This window comes from Danio rerio, chromosome 21, assembly GCF_052040795.2.
Source record: "Danio rerio strain M-AB ecotype USA chromosome 21, GRCz13ab, whole genome shotgun sequence".
Lineage (NCBI taxonomy): Eukaryota > Metazoa > Chordata > Actinopteri > Cypriniformes > Danionidae > Danio > Danio rerio.
This window is the reverse complement of record NC_141041.1, coordinates 35,096,662-35,115,818: the sequence shown is the minus strand read 5'-3', so window position 1 is coordinate 35,115,818 and position 19,157 is coordinate 35,096,662. Positions and strand designations below refer to the sequence as shown.

Genomic DNA, 19,157 nt, shown 5'->3' with positions numbered 1-19,157 from the left:
CGCGTCCCTTCAATCCTCGACTCAGTATCTTTCTGTCCCTGAAGACAGCTCTGCTGGTCGCGTTGATATCGATTAGAGGGTCAGGGACCCGGAGGCATTTTTCGGTCAGTGACTCATGCCTGTAATTGGGCTGGCTTTTCTCACGTCCTGAGACCCCGCCCGCGATATGTGCCCAAGGTTCCTACCACTCTGTTTTAATACGAGGTAGTGAGCCTGCAAGCGCTGCCCTCGGAGGAGGCAGACCCAGCCCTTTATTTTTGTCCAGTTCGCGTCTTGCGTATTATCTGGACCGCACTCAGAGTTTAGATCATCTGAGCAGCTCTTCGTCTGTTATGGCGGTCGGCAGCAGGGAAGTGCCGTACCGAAGTAAGTTTTCCCACTGGATTGTGGATGCCATTCTCTCGCTTATCAGAGCCGAGGTGAGCCGCGTCCCCCGAGAGTGCGTGCGCACTTCACTCGGAGCTTCGCATCCTCTCGGGCGCGCGCATACGGCGCCTCTCTAACAGACATTGTAGAGCTGCGGGCTGGGCGACACCCAACACATTTGCAAGGTTTTACAATCTGCGAGTGGAACCGCTTTCCTCAAGGGTATTAGGTAACCCCTTGGTGATTGAGGAAACATCTCGGTAGGGTGTTGAAACACGCTTGCTGCGCCATTCTCCCTAACATGGAGGTACGTGCGCCTTTTTATCTGTCAGTAAAGTTCCCCGTCAGGTGAGCCCTGCAGATTCCTCCGTGGCCCCCAGCACTGACTCAGCGGAGGAGTCACTTGCTGGCCCACTACGTTGTTGGTCTGCCCGCTGGTCAGCCCGCATTTTGGGTATAGGTGCCTGCTATGCATGATCCCCACTAGGCGATCCCATATGCTTATTCCGCCACGGTTAAGTCCCCCCCCTGGGCGGACCCGTGTCTTCCCTCTCCGCTAACCACTCTTTTGCTATGCGTACTCCCCCTTTTTAGGGCTAGTCCATATGGAAATTCTGCCATCTATCCCCCCTTGGGTAACGGATAGCCTCCGCAGCGTCCTCCCTATCGGGATTGCACGCTTCCCAACGTACTGTCGTATTTTCCTATTATTATCTAGATGCTCACGACTTCACAAAAAATATATCTAAATCCGTAAGACTTCTGTTGAAGTAGGATAAATTAGGGCCAGGGACACGTTGGAGGACCGCGCCTCCCATGATGTGGGTGCGTCACACTTGCTTGACTATCCCCTCATCGGGGGCGTTGGTAAGGTGCAGTCATTATGGCGCTTTCCATAGTTCCCCCATTTCGTGGATTTTCACAAAGATCAAATCCACTTAATAGCACTGAAGTTCCCCAACTGAAGGGGAACGTTCGAGGTTACAGAAGTTACCTTTCGTTCCCCGAGGAGGGGAACGGAAGTGCTATACTCCGTCGCCATAATGACTTTCCCTTAGCTGTTTGAAAGTCTCTTCAGCTAAAAAGGATGACGTCTGCTCGCTCCAGGTGCAAGCTTACGCTGCCAATTCATTGCATTCATTGGCCTGTTCAATACTCTTTCAGACAAGCGGCTTCTGAACCGAATCCTCCCATTTCGTGGATTTTCACAAAGATCAAATCCACTTAATAGCACTTCCGTTCCCCTCCTCGGGAAACGAAGGGTTACTTCTGTAACCTCGAACGCTTTTTTATTTAATTTATTTCAAGAAGTTTATTACATTTATGTCAGAGTCCCTAAACACGAAGTGAAGTTTCGCAAACTAATTTCGAGAGGAGCACGTGATATTTTTTTGCACTGCTGGCCACTTATCCGTAATCAGTAATAATCCAATCAGAATGATCCTACCTTAATATAAATGGATCACTTTCTTCTTATTGCTCTATCTTCGTTTTGGAAGAATCCTCACTTCCACCCCATCGCCTCCTTTTTCTCCCCTTCTAAAGGGGGAGTGATCCGAGACCTACCTGATCTCGGATCCCCTGATTTGCTTATTGACCGGGCGGGAGCCCTGGGCTCAAATATCTTCGAGCTCAGGGTTCTCTCCTGGGACAGCATGACAAACCTGCTATAAATGCCAAGCATTTCTAAGTGGGAACTCTTGAATAGTAAATTGTTCAAATCAATTAGTTTCAGAGTTCCACACAACTGTGAATGAATGAATGAATGAATGAATGAATGAATGAATGAATGAATGAATGAAAGAATAAATAAATAAATAAATAAATAAATAAATAAATAAATAAATAAATAAATAAATAAATAAATAAATAAAATAATGGACAATTTGGCATTTATAAAAAAAAATGTTAATAATATAAAAAACAAAAAGAAGAAAATGTAGGGAAAAAAAACAAGTTTCAAAGGGCCTCAAACTCCATGCAAAATGTTATCATATTCTGCCAAAGAACATAACATTGTTTAAAAAAATTATAAACACAACATAGAATAACATCAAAAAGAAAAAATAGAATGTAGAATATTTAAACTATTTAAGATATATTATAATAGGAATGTAGAAAAAATGGAAATCAGACAACTAAAATAAAAATAAATTTGGAGAAAAAAAATAATTAAACTGAATTTTGGGGGGAAATAAAGCAAATTTTACAGTGCCTTAATCTTTAATTGGCTTGATTTGCAACCTTCTGTTGTACTGGGTAAAAGAAACTCAAGACTGTTTAAAGTGCAAATTTTAAACATATGTTGTTTTTAATCAAAAATAAAGTTTCCAATGAGAGGGGGTTTGCAGTGGTGCTACAGAAGAACAAGTTCTTCAAACAACCTCTTGGTAAAACAGTTCTTCAAAGAACCAATTCTTCCTAGTGTGGAGAACATTCTAATAATCTAAAGGACCTTTCTCCAATGTATAGAGCCATTTTAACCAGTGTTTATTCTATTCAGCCCTGCTGTGTTGTCTAGAAATTTGCTACATAAGTAAACTACAAACTAACTAACTAACTACTTTTGTGGTTAAAAAAAATGTTCATTGTGTGTTTACTTCTTCATGATTTTTTTTATTTTTACTAGTTCCAACTCAGACATGCATTTCAGTATAAACATAAAAAATATTTGTTGATATTTCTGCCCTAGCCTAAGTTTTTGTAGTTCAACTTTTATAATTAGTTTTTAGTTATATTTTTTAATGAAATAATCTTACAACAGCATGCAGAAGGGCGAGAGAGGTGAAGAAAAAAGAATAAAGAACAAAAAGTCAATCAAATGGACATGCTAAAAGGAAAAAGGAGCCGCGGAGCTGAAACACAATGAGCAATCACCTAATTCTCTTTTTCACAGGTGAAGTATTGCGAATCTGGAGGAATTTTTAGCAACTCCGCTTCTTTAAATGAGGTTTCAATGACTTCTTTATGACCACGAGCGAGAAAAAGAGGAAATCGCTGCTCTTTTCAGTAGTTATTTTCAACTTACAGCCAGTGCGAATAATTGATTGCATGCTTTTATTAACTTAGACAATATTCCATTACCTCTAAAGCCGGGCTCCTCGTCAGGATAAGCTGATTTAAAAGGATCATTATGAAGCCTTCTGAGATGGCAGCACTAATTGTACAAATGATAAAACAAGTCTGCCATTATCCAACAGGTGACAGATGGCCTAAAATGATTTTTAAAATCCATTACAAGGGAGACTGGGAGCTGGTGACTTCCTGTAGATAGTTAGTTGGCACAAAATGTTCTCTAGATTTTAACAGGTAGTGGCTTTATTCGATTTAAAATAACAATGTTGACATTAAGAGCAACAGGTCTTTTTTTACATAGATATATCACTGACTTAATCTCAGTTTCGCATAAAAAAAACTCATAAAAGCAGCACTGTTTCCATGGCAAACGCCTTCCCAACAAACTTCACCAATATGAGCGGGCAATGCATCATCAAATTTTTTATTGTTTGAGTATCGTGCTGCATTTGATTTCGTCCTCTGCCTGAAGAGTTCTCAGTCTCGCTTCTCAGGAACAATGCAAATGAGAAAAGCAATCAGTGCATCGGCTCAGAAATTTAAGCTCACTGGCTACTTCATTTAGTTCAAAGGTTTGTTTAGTACAAAGGATTGAATAAGAGCATGAAATCAAATGGAAACCCAGCCTTGCAGTCTGGCATTCAAGGCTAGAAGTAAGCCAGTCTTAATTCGAAAACCTGTTCCCAGCTCTAATGAGTGCTTAACAAATTAAGCCAAATGGATTTTTTGATTTGCGAGCCAACACAACTGAATCAAACCGAACTTTGAAATGTATAGTGGAGGGAGAGTTATCACAGAGGACATACACACTCTTAAAAATGAAGATGTTTTTTGCAGCAGTGCCATATTAGAATCATTTTAGGCCCTGAAAGAAACGAAACCATCAGTTAATAATTATCAAAAAAAAAATAAATAAATAAATAAATAAGAAAAGAAAAAAAAAATTATATATATAATTCTTAGAGAGAATAACATATCATAAACCAGGGGTGTCCAAACTCAGTCCTGGAGGGCCAGTGTCCTGCAGATTTAAACTATAATTTGCCTCAACACACCTGCAAGGATGTTTCTAGAAAGCCTAGTAAGAGCTTGATTTGCTATAGCCCAGGTGTGTTTGATAGGGGTTTGAACTAATCTTTGCAGGACACCGGCCCTTCAGGACAGAGTTTGGGCACCCCTGGTCTAAACAACTTTATTATTACTTTACTATTTGTGAAATTAAAAGGCTAAACTTTTTTTTTTCTATTGACATGTACAGACGATTCTTTACCACAAAACTAGCAACGTGAACTAACAATATTAATAATAGTTTTAATTTTATGTGTAATTTAATGTTTCTTCATAGAACCATTAATACTAATTACTACATTAATACTACATTACTTTATTACAAAACATTATCAAAGCTAACTTATCCAGCATATGTTTTACGTAGCGGATGTCCTTCTAGCTGCAACCCATCACTGGGAAACACCCATACACTCTCATTAACACACATACACTACGGACAACTTTAGCTTACCCAATTCACCTGCAGAACATGTCTTTGAACTTGTGGAGAAAACCGGAGCACCCGGAGGAAACCCACACTACGGAGAGAACATGCAAACTCCACACAGAAATGCCAACTGACCCAGACGAGGCTCGAACCAGCGACCTTCTTGTTGTAAGGTAATAGTGATACCCACTACGCCACCAAGCAGCAAAGATTTAAACAAAACAAACAAAAAAAAGTTCTCACATAAACTTTCACTTTTAAATGAAAAGTGCTCATTGTTTCATGATTAATTTATTCACACAATTGAGTCTCAAAAGAGTTTTTGTACACAAATATAACTTCAAAAGTTTTTGACACATCATGTTTTTAATTATTAAGTTAATGATGTTTAAAAAATAGTTATACCCCTTTTAAAAAAATAATAAAATTTTTGATGTCTGATATAAATATTTGTGTGTGTGCTTTATAATGTAAGCACATGCTCAGTTTTAACATTTTTACAATGTTCTATCTGTCTCTTGATTAAGATGGACCTGTAATTACAATATTAGGGTTACAATTAGCTGAAAATACCTTTTTACATCTTACACTAGATGTTGCAAAACATGCCTCTTTAAATGTGTCAGGAATTAAAGAATGCATTTTCAATCTCTTATTTTCAAATCACACAAGTTAAGTGGGTCAGTCAACAAAAAAGAAAAATCTCATTTGTATAAAAATGTCTGAATTTTAAAAGGAAAGAAAATTCACAAAGCCTTAAAGGGCACCTAATTTACTCTTTTTCAAAGTGTAAGAAAGGTCTTTATGTCTCCAGAATGAGTCTGTAAAATTTCAACTCAAAACACCCTCAGATTATTTATTATACCTTTCACAAGGTTGTAATTTTCTGCTCTTAACACAATGTAGCTGTTTTTGTGGCCTGTGCCTTTAATGCTAGTTCTACCCGTCCATTGTTCCCACATGCCTGTCAGAGTGTGCCTCAATCTTCGCCTCGGCTACGTCAGATAAACAGCACAGTGACAGACATGAAGGCAGCAGATCTCACGTAACATTTGTGAGAAATACTACAATAAGAGCTTTCCCAATCATTATTTAATGTATCTGTTGAGTTAATTCAAGCCTTTCTGCAATGCTGAGTCACACACAATGTTGTTACAAAGTTCACGTGCACACACAGACACACATACACACACACACATAGCGGACACACACACTGCAATACATGTTATATATGGTACATATGCTGTATGGTTATTCCTTATGTTAATGTACAAAATAAACCTGATTTAACGTCTACAAACCAATATTGAAACATTCTTTTATAATTGTACAGACATGCGGCTGTGGTGATAAAGACGGTAAAATTGCCGTAACTCATTAAAAATATACACTGCTTTAAAAACTATTTAAACTTGTAAAACTCCTTCTTGATCACATTTGATGATGATTGATGATCACAGAGAGCTGAAGAGATCTTTTAATCCCAGTTGCTTTGCTTTGATGATATTATTATACGTGTTACTATGTAGACATGTAAATACGCGACTGTCAATCAATTTGGTGGGCAGGGAAACCACACTCACATTGCGGTCGACCCCAAATGGGAGGGATTTGGATCCTATTTTAACATCAGAAAATTTGACTGTGGACACACCTATGGACACACCTGCGATACCTACAAGGAGTTCTGTCCAAACAGCTTACAAAAGATGAATTTCATCATAGGTGCCCTTTAAACTTAAATATAAGCAAATCTAAATATAAAATTAAATATATTTGAATAAGGCTAAATTGTTTTTAAAAACACACTTGTAATTTACAGTATTTTTAACGCATTAAAATCACAAGAAGCATCACATGCCGTACAGTAAATACACTAGCTTTTATTTTGACGGCAGCTTCCACGGTGGTATTTTCAAATAACACAACAGGGTCAGACAAATAAGTGGGTCAGTCAGCAAAAGTACAAAAACACAAAGCCACAGACACGAAGGTCAGCGCTCGCAGGCCAACGGCTGCACTGGAGAATAAACACATGCGTTTTCCACTAGTGTGTGTGTGTGTGTGTGTATGTGTGTGTGTTACCGCTGAGGCATTATGGATATTGCACAAACTCTAGGCTATATCTCTTAATCCTCTAATCTGTGGAGCGCAGGGAATAGCTGGCTACATCTGTAAGACCCTGCAATGCCGGGCCAATGCTCTTAACATAAAAAATGTCATATTCACTTCCCTCAGCTGAGATATGTTTACACAAGTCGCCCACACTCATGCATTGTAATTTGATGTAAGCTGTTCATTTGATAGGGTGGCGTTGTGAGACGTGGCTGTGTGAGTTTTTCAGGTGAGTTAGCTGTGACAAACTGTGCAAAGCAGATGATGACGGAGAGCATGACACTATAAGACGTCACAGTCTCCATCCGCTGAATGTGATGTAGTGTGGGCTATTGTAATCAATGTCATCTGTGAGGTCACTCTGGAGCAGGCAGTGCATTTGAAGGAAGGGTTGTATATTGACTGAAATAGTAATACAAATATACATTTATAGCTTAAACATGTACCAAGTTCAACATAACTTCAACATTTAATCCAAATTAGAATATTTTTACAGTTATTTTTAAAGCTGCACTTTTTGGGGAATAATATTTCAGCTGACAACTGTCAAAGTCATAACAAAGTCATAACCAGCACTTATTGGCATGGGTGTGAAATATACATGAACTTGGCTTTTGTGGATGAGATATGCTGCTGCTGCTGACTAATACAATATTTAGTTTAGATTAGTCAAGGAAGATTAGATTAGGAAGTTAACCCCCCCCCCCCCCCCCCCCCACCCCAAGCAAATCAGATGCTGGGGAGAAGAAATGTATAGTAAGCTTTTCTAATTGCACTGTATACAGGACACAAGCTAGGATGAGCTACAGAATATACAGTACGGGCTTTAGAAATTATTGTAATGCAAATTATATTGAGTGCTCAGCATAAAAGAGATCACCCCATTTTGAAAATTGATATTTTTATCAAATTCTCAGTGAATATAAACAATGTTTTTGGTGCATTTAAACAAAACAGATTTATTAAACATTCATTCATTCATTCATTCATTCATTTTCTTGTCAGCTTAGTCCCTTTATTAATCCGGGGTCGCCACAGCGGAATGAACCACCAACTTATCCAGCAAGTTTTTATGCAGCGGATGCCCTTCCAGCCACAACCTATCTCTGGGAAACACACACACACACACACACACACACACACTACGGACAATTTAGCCTACCCAATTCACCTGTACCTCATGTCTTTGGACTGTGGGGGGAACCGGAGCACCTGGAGGAAACCCTCGCGAACATGCAAACTCCATACAGAAACGCCAACTGAGACGAGGCTCGAACCAGCGACCCAGCGACCTTCTTGCTGTGAGGCAACAGCACTACCTACTGCACCACTGCTTCGCCCATTCATTAAACAGATATTTCTTAATACAATTAATTTCAAACAAAATATTGTAAAAAAAAAAAAATTACAACCTGCAAAATTTCAACTACATTTTTCTTTTTTTTTTCTTCTCCTCTTGTATAAATGTGTATTTGTCTGATGTTCTATAACATATAACTTTGGGTGTACTAGCTTTTGAACCATTACCGCAAGTTATTTTTGTTAGATAAGCTCCAAATTTGGCTTCTTTACTCACTAATTTAATGTATATGCACAGATATATTTTATAGCTTCCTATTAAAAATATAAATTTAAAAGATAGATTTGTGAGGGGTGTACTTGTATATGCTGAGCACTGAATATATATATATATACAGTATATTAAGTATATATATATATAAGTAGATATTAAGACTAGGATTGCATGATATCGGAAAAATCTGACATTGCAAGTTCCTTTTTCTGCAAAATATAGAGTGATATAAATACAAACTAAATAAACTGCTTTAATAGCTCTATTTGGAAAGAATACCTTAACTTAGGATGATTCTAGAGGGGAATGACTGAATAATTTGCATAAAAATCTGCAAATTTCAAGCATTAATAAATACGTCAGAGAAAAGATACAAATGAAACAAACAGTGATTTACAGTCTTAATAATATTCAGGGCAGGCACAGAAATTGAAAAGGCAAATGTAAAATGACTCTTTTGTCTTCATCATATTAATAATTCTATAAAATTTACATTTATTAAAGTTACAAATGATACAGTTTATTGTTTCTTGATGCTTTAAGTTCTTCTGAATTCTCACACAGTCACAGTCCCTAAAAACACTCCCAAATTATACTTTGTTTCCTCTATGGTTACAAGTCATGCTCAGCTATAATACCAACTCAACATTACACATCCAGCGATGGGACTATTGCGAATGCGCACATTGCAATATTGATGCTGAAACAATAAATTGTGCAGCCCTAATTAAGACAGTTGTTTGAAAAAGTTTTGTTGTTGTTGTGTACTGTAAATATTTAAATAGTTTTAAGCATAAAAAGGATTAAACTAATTAAAATTGTTCCTTTAACATAAACAGTTCCTCTTTATTAGACAGATGTTTTTAGCTGCATGTGTTCAAACATTTTTAACCATTTTTAATAAACAAAGCCTTGATTTTTGCACATTGTTTGAAAGAGAATGCTAATGATGTGAAGCACTTTTTTTTAACAAAATGCAGAAAATTAAATACTCCTATTTTATCTGACTAACTGATTCATCAAAGAATAATCAACAAATTACCTGATTACCAAAATAATGATTAGCTGCGGCCCTGGTTCGGCACATTTAATGAATGCGCTACATCTTAAGGAACAGTTGCTATTAGTCAGGACGACAATGCGTAAACAAGAAGAGCAATGTGATTCATTTGTCCACCTGCTTCGCTGGGTTGTTTTGCAATGCAATCAGATAAAGCCTCATTTAAAGCATTCATTTGCTGCAGTTGTAAGGCTTTTCAAAGAAGTGTAATTAAGGTGACAACTCCGAGACAAGAAAATGGAGCCACTTTTTCGTGTGCGTGTCTGATGAGTGGTTAGCGATTGTTTAAAATGTCGGAAGACTGACGCTAATCTACTTTCTGATGTGAATATACAGCAGATAAGTAGCTTCTATTGCTATAATCTTACACACAGAATGGCTAAAAAGTCTAAAAACCTGTTTGTTTTGCTACAGTCAATCAGCATCACCAACAGCACCTTCAACTAGCATAAAGAGACGGATGATTAGACAGAGGAATATGCTATTCACAAAGATTTTCTATAAAGAAATGTGATTTATTTCAATGCATTAATAAAAAAGAAAGGTTATTCCACATTCTTGCCAATATTGGATTCAAATAATGAGTAACTTAAGGGCTATGAAAAAAGAAAGCCAATGTTTTTATGTAAGTTTTCTACAAATTAAAAAGTTACAAATTTGAAAGAAAAAAAAACGTCCCTACAGACAGACGTAAAAAAGCAAAACATTACAAATGATAAAAGAAAAAATAGTTAATTACTAATACATTTTATTGAACAGTAGGCTAACTGTATTATTTGCTCAACTTAAAAATCATCTATATTTTTGTTTTGCAGAATAATAATAATATTAGTTAAAAAAAAATATATATATATATATATATATAATGATAGGCAAAAAAAATCTGTGGAAATCTGCAGATTTCTGCACGCACAGATTCCGTGTGGGCCTACTTATACCACTTCATTTTAATGGTAAAATGTGACTGAAATTTCAACTGCACAATATTTAGGGTTAAATAACCGTGATAAAATTGATTGCCATAATTAGATAATCACTAGTTGTGAAACACATAAAGGGATAGTTCATTCAAAAATAGTGAATTGACTTATCCTTAGACCATCCAAAATGCAGTTGACTTCTTTCTTCACATTAAAGAAAACTTTAGCTGCAAGCGTGGTCCTTAGAGATTCATAAAACATATACAGGGAAACTAAATCAAAGCTCTTATGAAGCGAAACGATTAGTCTGTGCAAGAAACTGAACATTATTTACAACATTATTAGCTTTGATCTACAGCCTCGGGGAAATGGTCCAAAGCCTGTTCAAAACAATTTGGAGCACAAACTTTCTGTCACATAATGATGTATATCTTATATCGGTTATCTGTCAAGCGATTCTTCCAGATTGTAAAAGAGCATGTGAAAGCAATCTTACTTTTGACATAGGTTGCAGCATCTAGGATAAGCAACAGTACCAATTGATGAACCATAAAACTCATGCAGACAGTGCTGAGGACCATTTGCAAGACTGCGGATTAAAAGTAACAATGCTAATAACTGATTGTTTCACTACTTTAGATCTCAGTGTGTTGTCTGAAGCCACAATATTTAATTTCCTTTTGTTGCAATGTAAATTAATATACTTTAGATGCAATCTGAGAGCCACTTATCCTCCATTTAGGCAATAAAAGTTCAGAGATATAAAAAAATACCAAAAACATCCTTAAAACACACCCAAAGCCTTCAATGGTTCAATCTAAAAAATATCAAGCTACTAGAATACACTGTAGTGTGCAAATAAAATTACAATAATGACTATATTCAACAGTTTCTTTACCTCGGTATCACTATAGGGCACACATTTACAAGACTGCTCCTCTGTGTTGCACTTGATTGCACTGCTGCGATGCCTCTGATGCATCTATGCTTTTTTTGTTTCAGTCACATGCTGGCATTCGTGGTATACAGTACATCAGTGCACAGTACACATAAACACTTGCCCTATACTGACACTGAGGAGAATAAATTGCTGAATAAAGTTGTTATTTTTGCTTTATGTGTGCATAAATGTGTTCTCATAGCTTCAAATTATTCTGATTGATCCACTGAAGACACATGATCTATTTTGATTATGTTTATTTTGGTACCTTTCTGGACTTTAAACAAGCCTGGACCATTGCTGTCTATGGAGGATGAGAGACCTCTTGGATTTCACTAAAAAAAAAAATTGTGTTTTGAAACTGAGGCCTAAGGAATTTAGAACAACACGAGGGTGAATAATTATTGACTGAATTTTTTTTGTGTGTGAACTAACCCTTTAATTTTGTTTTTGTGTGCATATGCTTTTATGACTCTCAATGTGCTGGTAGCCTTTGAGCCTTTACTATGGCCAAATGCAGTTGTCAGGACTTTTAATCTAGTGTTATAGACTGTGAAGACCCCATAACCATTTGCATATGCAAAGTGTTCATGCAGACATGGTAAAACTAATTAAACATATAGGACTGATTTATGTTCATGAGTTTACTTGTGTTACTTTAAACTTGATACATTTTTCCCCCTAAGTATAAGTTGTTTAGGAGGTGTGATGTCTACAGAAAACAAAAATAACATTTGATAATAACAATGTCATTAAAGAGGATAATTGTCGTTTTCATGCATTTCATATTTCATATGAGCAAGACTGGTTTTGTATGATGCCAGAAGAGGAACTGCACTACCATGCAAATTGACTTTTGTATGGTTTATGACATTTTGTATGCTTGAACCAGATATGCACAGTCACTCCTCTATAAAAATGGAATTGTGAATGTTATTTTTGTTATTTTTTGTTTTATGTGTGCATAAATGGTATCATTACAATACTTTTGTACAATTCTACTTCTAGTTTAAAATTAAGTAAATTAAATGAACTGTTAGGGGATTACAAAGGTATTTTGTAAAAAGTGGAGCTTTTTTATATTGTACATGGGAAAATGTATTGCTGTAACATTTTTGTGAAAAGTGTGAAATGTTTAGCAGCAACTAGATTTTCTTATGTTAAAGTATTGAATTATAAACACTTTATTGTAAAGTGAAAATGTGTTTTTACACAAAAAGAAACTTGTGTAAACTGAAACATTGTTTCTTAAATGTATTTGATGTTTTATGTTTACTGAATATAAATTGACGCGTTTTGAATATAATAAATCCCTTTTAATTGCTCTTGAAGGAACGCATTTCACACTGTTTAGGTACGAAGTTTATTGTCACTGTAGTGGTACCTTCATGCATTAGATGTGTACCTGTGAAAAAGGTACTGCCCCAGTGACAAGGGTGTGTACCTTCTTTGGTACAACATTGCAACATTTTTCTGAGAGTGTGGGAGAACGCATTCATTCATTTTCTTTCACCTTAGTCTATGATTTATCAGCGTTCACCACAGCGGAATGAACCAACAGGAGGGTGAACAAATTAAAAGCAAATATTTATTTTAACAACTCACTTGATGTCAGAATATGTCTTCTTGCAATATGAACATAATATGGCTTTCAAACATTTACAATTAACAAAATAACCAAATTAATTGCTAAAGTTAGAGTATACACTATGTGTTCAATGTCCCACCAGTGCATTCTTTAAAAATTCTCCTTTATTTTCAAAAATACAAGAAACCTCATTCAACTTTGGTGTAAATAATGACAGGCGTTTTATGTAACCTATCCCTTTAAGCAACAGCACTTTCCCAGCAGAGGCTCCCACATGATGGATGTGTCAAAGGTGGTGATAAATGAAGCTTTTACTGAGGCAACTGACCACCGGAGCTTTAAACACAAAAACAAGCCACGCAGAGCATCCACTCTTTCACTAATGCCATCAAAAGCTAAAGTACAATGACTTGAAACCAGACAGAAACGCTTATTTATAACCCAGTCAACAAGATATGCAAATGTTCTTCAGATCTTCAGATGACAGTGACTAATGCATGCACAATACATAAAGAATAAGAGAACACATTTCATTTTTAAACTGTCAAGATGATAGAGACTTCACAAGTTCAAGTCAACAAGGATAAAACACTAGCAAATATGAAACACGTTTTCTTTAGCGTTTTCTCAAGAAAGAACAGACATCTATAAATAGTTATGCAAATAAAAATGAATACTTTAGGTCAAAATTATTATTGTTTGGTGCCTTAAATTCATTACTGTGCAGTTTACTGCAGCATGTTAGTTAGTATGCGAGCATCGCTACTGCGGATGAGATAATACAGTCCCTCACACTTACACACACACACACACACAGACAGCTGAACTGATACAGCGGTAACGTGAAGGAATGTACACTTGAATAAAAATGAAATATATAAAGAACATTTACCTGTTGAGAAGGGTTATGTTCTTACAAAGGCATCTTTTCCGTCTCTTCTAGAGAAGTTTAGTCCTCGTTCACGTCTGAGTGCTTTTTCTCGTGCTGTTCTGCGTTTCCGTCAGATACTTATTTCATTCCCTCTGTTTGTAACGCAACGGAACGAAGCCGTACAAGCGTCGAGCACCTAAAAAACTACAACAAACAACCCATTCCGGTGTGAAAGCCGCTGCTGTCTCGCATTAAGCGAATTGTTTTGTTGTGGAGCGAGCACATGTGTAAATGTTGTCATTCGTGGAGCTGTTATCACCAGAGTGAGGGAAGAGATGTTTGCTTCAGTAAGACGCTCCGGGTAGGCTATTATGGTGCTTAGTGGAGGTTAGCTGGGAGCTTTTTTTGTATGACCATCCGATTTATTTGACATTTTAGACACCTTTAAAATAAGGAAAGTAAATCTGCAAGATGAAAAGTAATTAAAACGCCTCAGTGAAATTTGCTTTCTTTAAGGCTTTTTCTATTGAAATTTGTTTTCTCTTGATTTTTCATCCTGGTGTTTTCATTCAGGATTTTATATAGTTAGTGTAGACAATTTATTTATAACTTTAATTTATCTAACAGCTATGTTGGCACAACTCTGACCACAAAATAGAATTATAAAATAAATATAAAAGGTGTAATTATATGGTACAGTTCACATACATTGAAAAAAATTAATAAAACCTTTCACAATATAGAGTGGAGGAACGTTCGAGGTTACTAAAGTAACCCTTCGTTCCCCGAGGAGGGGAACGGAAGCACTATAAGTGGATTTGATTGTAAAATCCACGCATTGGGAGGTTCGGTTCAGAAGCTACTCGTCTGAAAGAGTATTGAACGGGCCAATTAAGAATGAATTGGCAGCGCAAGCCTGCGCAGGTGAGCGGCATAAGCAATCAACTGAGTATATAAGCTCACCTGGCGCAGCAGACGCTATCCTTTTTAAGCTGAAGAGACTTTCAACAGCTAAGGGACAGTCATTATGGCGACGGAGTATAGTGCTTCCGTTCCCCTCCTCGGGGAACGAAGGGTTACTTTAGTAACCTCGAACGTTCCCCTTCGGGGGGAACTTCAGCACTATAAGTGGATTTGATTGTAAAATCCACGCATTGGGAGCCCATTGAAAGCGCCATAATGACTGCACCTTACCAACACCCCCGATGAGGAGATAGTCAAGCAAGCGTGACGCACCCACATCATGGGGGGCGCGGTCCTCCAACGTGTCCCTGGCCCTAATTTATCCTACTTCAACAGAAGTTTTACGGATTTATATATATTTTTTGGGAAGTCGTGAGCATCTAGATAATTCTAGGAAAATACGACAGTACGTTGGGAAGCGTGCAATCCCGATAGGGAGGACGCTGCGGAGGCCATCCGTTACCCAAGGGGGGATAGATGGCAGAATTTACATATGGACTAGCCCTAAAAAGGGGGAGTACGCATAGCAAAAGAGTGGTTAGCGGGGAGGGAAGACACGGGTCCGCCCAGGGGGGGGGGACTTAACCGTGGCTGAATAAGCATATGGGATCGCCTAGTGGGGACCACGCATAGCAGGCACCTTTACCCAAAACGCGGGCTGACCAGCGGGCAGACCTACAACGTAGTGGGCCAGCAAGTGACTCCTCCGCTGAGTCAGTGCTGGGGGCCACGGAGGAATCTGCAGGGCTCACCTGACGGGGAACTTTACTGACAGATAAAAAGGCGCACGTATCTCCGTGTTAGGGAAAATGGCGCAGCAAGCGTGTTTCAACACCCTACCGAATTGTTTCCTCAATCACCAAGGGTTACCTAATACCCTTGAGGAAACCGGCTCCACTCGCAGATTGTAAAACCTTGCAAATGTGTTGGGTGTCACCCAGCCCGCAGCTCTACAGATGTCTGTTAGAGGGGCGCCGCGTGCGCGCGCTCGAGAGGATGCGAAGCTCCGAGTGGAGTGCGCACGCGCTCTCGGGGGACGCGGCTCATCTCGGCTCTGATAGTGAAAGAAAGGCATCCACAATCTAGTGGGAACTTATTTCGGTACGGCACTTCCCTGCTGCCGACCGCTATAACAGACGAAGAGCTGCTCAGATGATCTAAACTCTGAGTGCGGTCCGGATAATACGCAAAACGCGAACTGGACAATAAATAAGGGCTGGGTCTGCCTCCTCCGAGGGCAGCGCTTGCAGGCTCACTACCTCGTATTAAAACGGAGTGGTAGGAACCTTGGGCACATATCGCGGGCGGGGTCTCATACGTGAGAGAAGCCAGCCCAATTACAGGCACGAGTCACTGACCGAAAAATGCCTCCGGGTCCCCGACCCTCTAATCGATATCAACGCGACCAGCAGAGCTGTCTTCAGGGACAGAAAATACTGAGTCGAGGATCGAAGGGATCTGACGCGGCTTGTGTAGCGAGAGCGAGATCCTAAGAGGGCATGAGAGGGGGCGGGGTGGATTAATTCGCTTAACGCCCCTGAGGAACCGGATGATGAGGTTATGCGTTCCCACGGTGCTGCCAGTCACCGCGTTATGAGAGCGGAGATGGCAGCCACGTAACCTTGAGTGTGGAGGGCGACAGCCTGCTCTCCAACTTCTCTCGGCGTAAAGAAAGCACAACGCTGATCTGGCAAATTACGGGGGTCTTCTCAGCGAGAGACACACCATTCAGTGAATAGACTTCACGTCAGGGCATAGGCGCGCTCGGGGAGGGGGCTCTAGCCCGAGTGACGGTATTAGCCACCGCAATCGGAGGTTACCTAAGTCTTCCTCGCGTCTAAAAATCTCTTCAAAGATCGGCGAGGGTGCCAGGTGGTGCCCTGTCCCTGAGAGAGTAGGTGCTCTCTCGAAGGGACTGCCAGGGGAGGGCTATCGCGAGGGAGAGCTCTGACATCCAGGTCCGGTTGAGCCAGAGGGGCGCAACCAGCAACCTGTTCCTCGTCCTCCCTGACCATGCACAGTAACTGCGCGAGCAGGCTCACTGGGGGAAACGCGTATTGCGCGTGCCCCGAGGCCAGCTGTAAGCCAGTGCATCCGTGCCGAGAGCACTCGGTCAGGGAAAGAACAACTGGCAATGAGCGATCTCGGGGGAAGCAACAGATCGATCTGGGCTTCCCCGAATCGCGCCCATATCAGCTGAACAGACTCGGGGTGGAGTCTCCATTCTCCAGGACGCAAGGCTGCCGTGAGAGCGCATCGGCTGCACGGTTGAGCTTGCCTGAATATGAATGGCGTGCAGCGATTTCAGCCGCGGATGACTCCAGAGGAGCAGACGGCGGGCGAGCTGAGACATGCGGCGAGAGCGCATACCCCCTATACGGCTGATATACGCCACCGCCGCCGTACTGTCCGTCCTGACCAGCACGTGTTGCCGCTCCAACACCGGAAAAAAACGGTGGAGAGCGGGGAACACTGCCAACAGCTCCAGGCGATATGCCAATGCAACTGGGTACCTTTCCACAGGTCCGCAGCCGCATGCCCGCAACGCACAGCCCCCCAGCCCGTGTTGGAAGCGTCTGCTGAAACGACAACAAGACTGGACGCCTGTTCTAGAGACACCCAGGCCTGTAGGAACGAGGGGTCGCTCCAAGGGCTGAGGGCGCGGCGACACAGCGCAGTAACAGAGACTCGGTGTGCGCGCGCGTGCCATGCGCGTCTGGGGACTCGATCGTGAAGCCAGTGCTGAAGTGGTCTCATATAGAATAATCCGAGCGGCATGAAGCGGCTGCGGATGCCATATGCCCCAGGAGCCTCTGAAATTGTTTCAGTGGGACCACTATTTTACTGTCGAGCTCTCTCAGACAGTACAGCATCAGCTGAGCGCGCTCTCCGGAGAGGCGCGCTGCCATGGTGACCGAGTCCAGCTCCAGCCCGAGAGAAGAGATCCCCTGCACGGGGGCGAGTTTGCTCTTTTCTCGGTTGACCTGAAAGCCCCACAGGTGGAAGTGCCAGAGCACTTTGTCTCTGTGCATAATCAACTCTGTGCATAATCAAAAGAGAGGGCAATTCAGCCAGTCGTAAAGAAATTGAGTATGCAGATGCCCGCGAGCCGAAGGGGCGCTGAGGCACCCTCCGCGGGCTTGGTGAGGACCCGCGGAGACAGAGAGAGCCCGAAGGGGAGGGCTTTGTATTGCCAAGCTCGACCTTCAAACGCAAACCGCAGAAACTGTCGGTGGCGAGGAAGAGTGGAGACATGGAAATACGCGTCCATCAGGTCTAATGCTGCAGACCAACCCAGAGGACGAACGCACCGGAGGATGCGCTTCTGCGTGAGCATTCTGAACGGCAGCTTGTGCAGGCAGCGGTTCAAAACGCGCAGATCTAGGATTGGCCGTGACCCACCGCTCTTTTTGGGCACGATGAAGCGTGGGCTGTAAAACCCGCTCTCCATCTCGGCTGGAGGGAGCGGCTCGATTGCATCCTTCGCCAGGAGGACAGCAATCTCCTCTCGCAAGACAGGGGCGGACAGGGGGCTGACCCTGGTGAATACACACCCGTGACTTGGGGGGCCGTTTCGCGAACTGAATCGCATAGCCGAGTCTGATTGTGCGTATGAGCCACCGCGAAGAGCTGGCCCGCGCTAACCAGGCAGGCAGAGCTCTCGCTAATGGACTCATCGCTACAATCGCTGACGTACCAGCAGTGGGGCAGCGCGGAGTGGGTGTGCTGATCCGGGAAGCTCGCGGGTCCCACGGAAAAGCTGGAGGTGAGATATTTGCTCTCACTCCAAACCCGAGCTCCGGAGGGGAGGCTCGAGGGGTGGGAGAAAGGAGACCGTCCTCCCAGCGCTCGTGAGCCACTGGCGAAACGCACCGAATCTGCAAGCTAGAAAGCATAGCGTCCCAGACTGGCAGATTTCGGGCTGTCACATCTGGGGAAGTGAAAAGTGCCCTTTCATAATGTTTTCATGGCAGTAAAAAGTGCCGTTGGAAATGGGGCCCCGCCCTCCAGCGGGGAAAGAGCAAGTTCCCTCTTCTCCAGATGGCCTGTCCCAGGGGCGCTTCGCGGTCCGTTGCCGGACTTAGCGGCGTTCTGGGCAGGGGGGCTGCCTGCTTCCGAGGTGCCCGACGCGCTCGCTTCGCCTTAGGCGTGTGCGGGGGCGGAGCAGCTCTCGTAGGCGGGCGCCTT

General features: G+C 41.2%; 1 protein-coding gene across 6 annotated transcripts in view; it reads right to left on the bottom strand.

Annotated features, from left to right (window-relative positions):
• The window catches only part of tenm2b (teneurin transmembrane protein 2b), a 599,580-nt gene extending 585,249 nt beyond the window's left edge, over window positions 1-14,331 (bottom strand). For all 6 annotated transcript variants that reach the window (XM_087301398.1, XM_087301400.1, XM_087301402.1 and 3 more), the window contains exon 1: window positions 14,028-14,331. The gene's annotated coding sequence lies outside the window, so the exon portion shown is untranslated. The remainder of the gene's footprint in view (window positions 1-14,027) is intronic.
• Window positions 14,332-19,157: the final 4,826 nt, after the last annotated feature.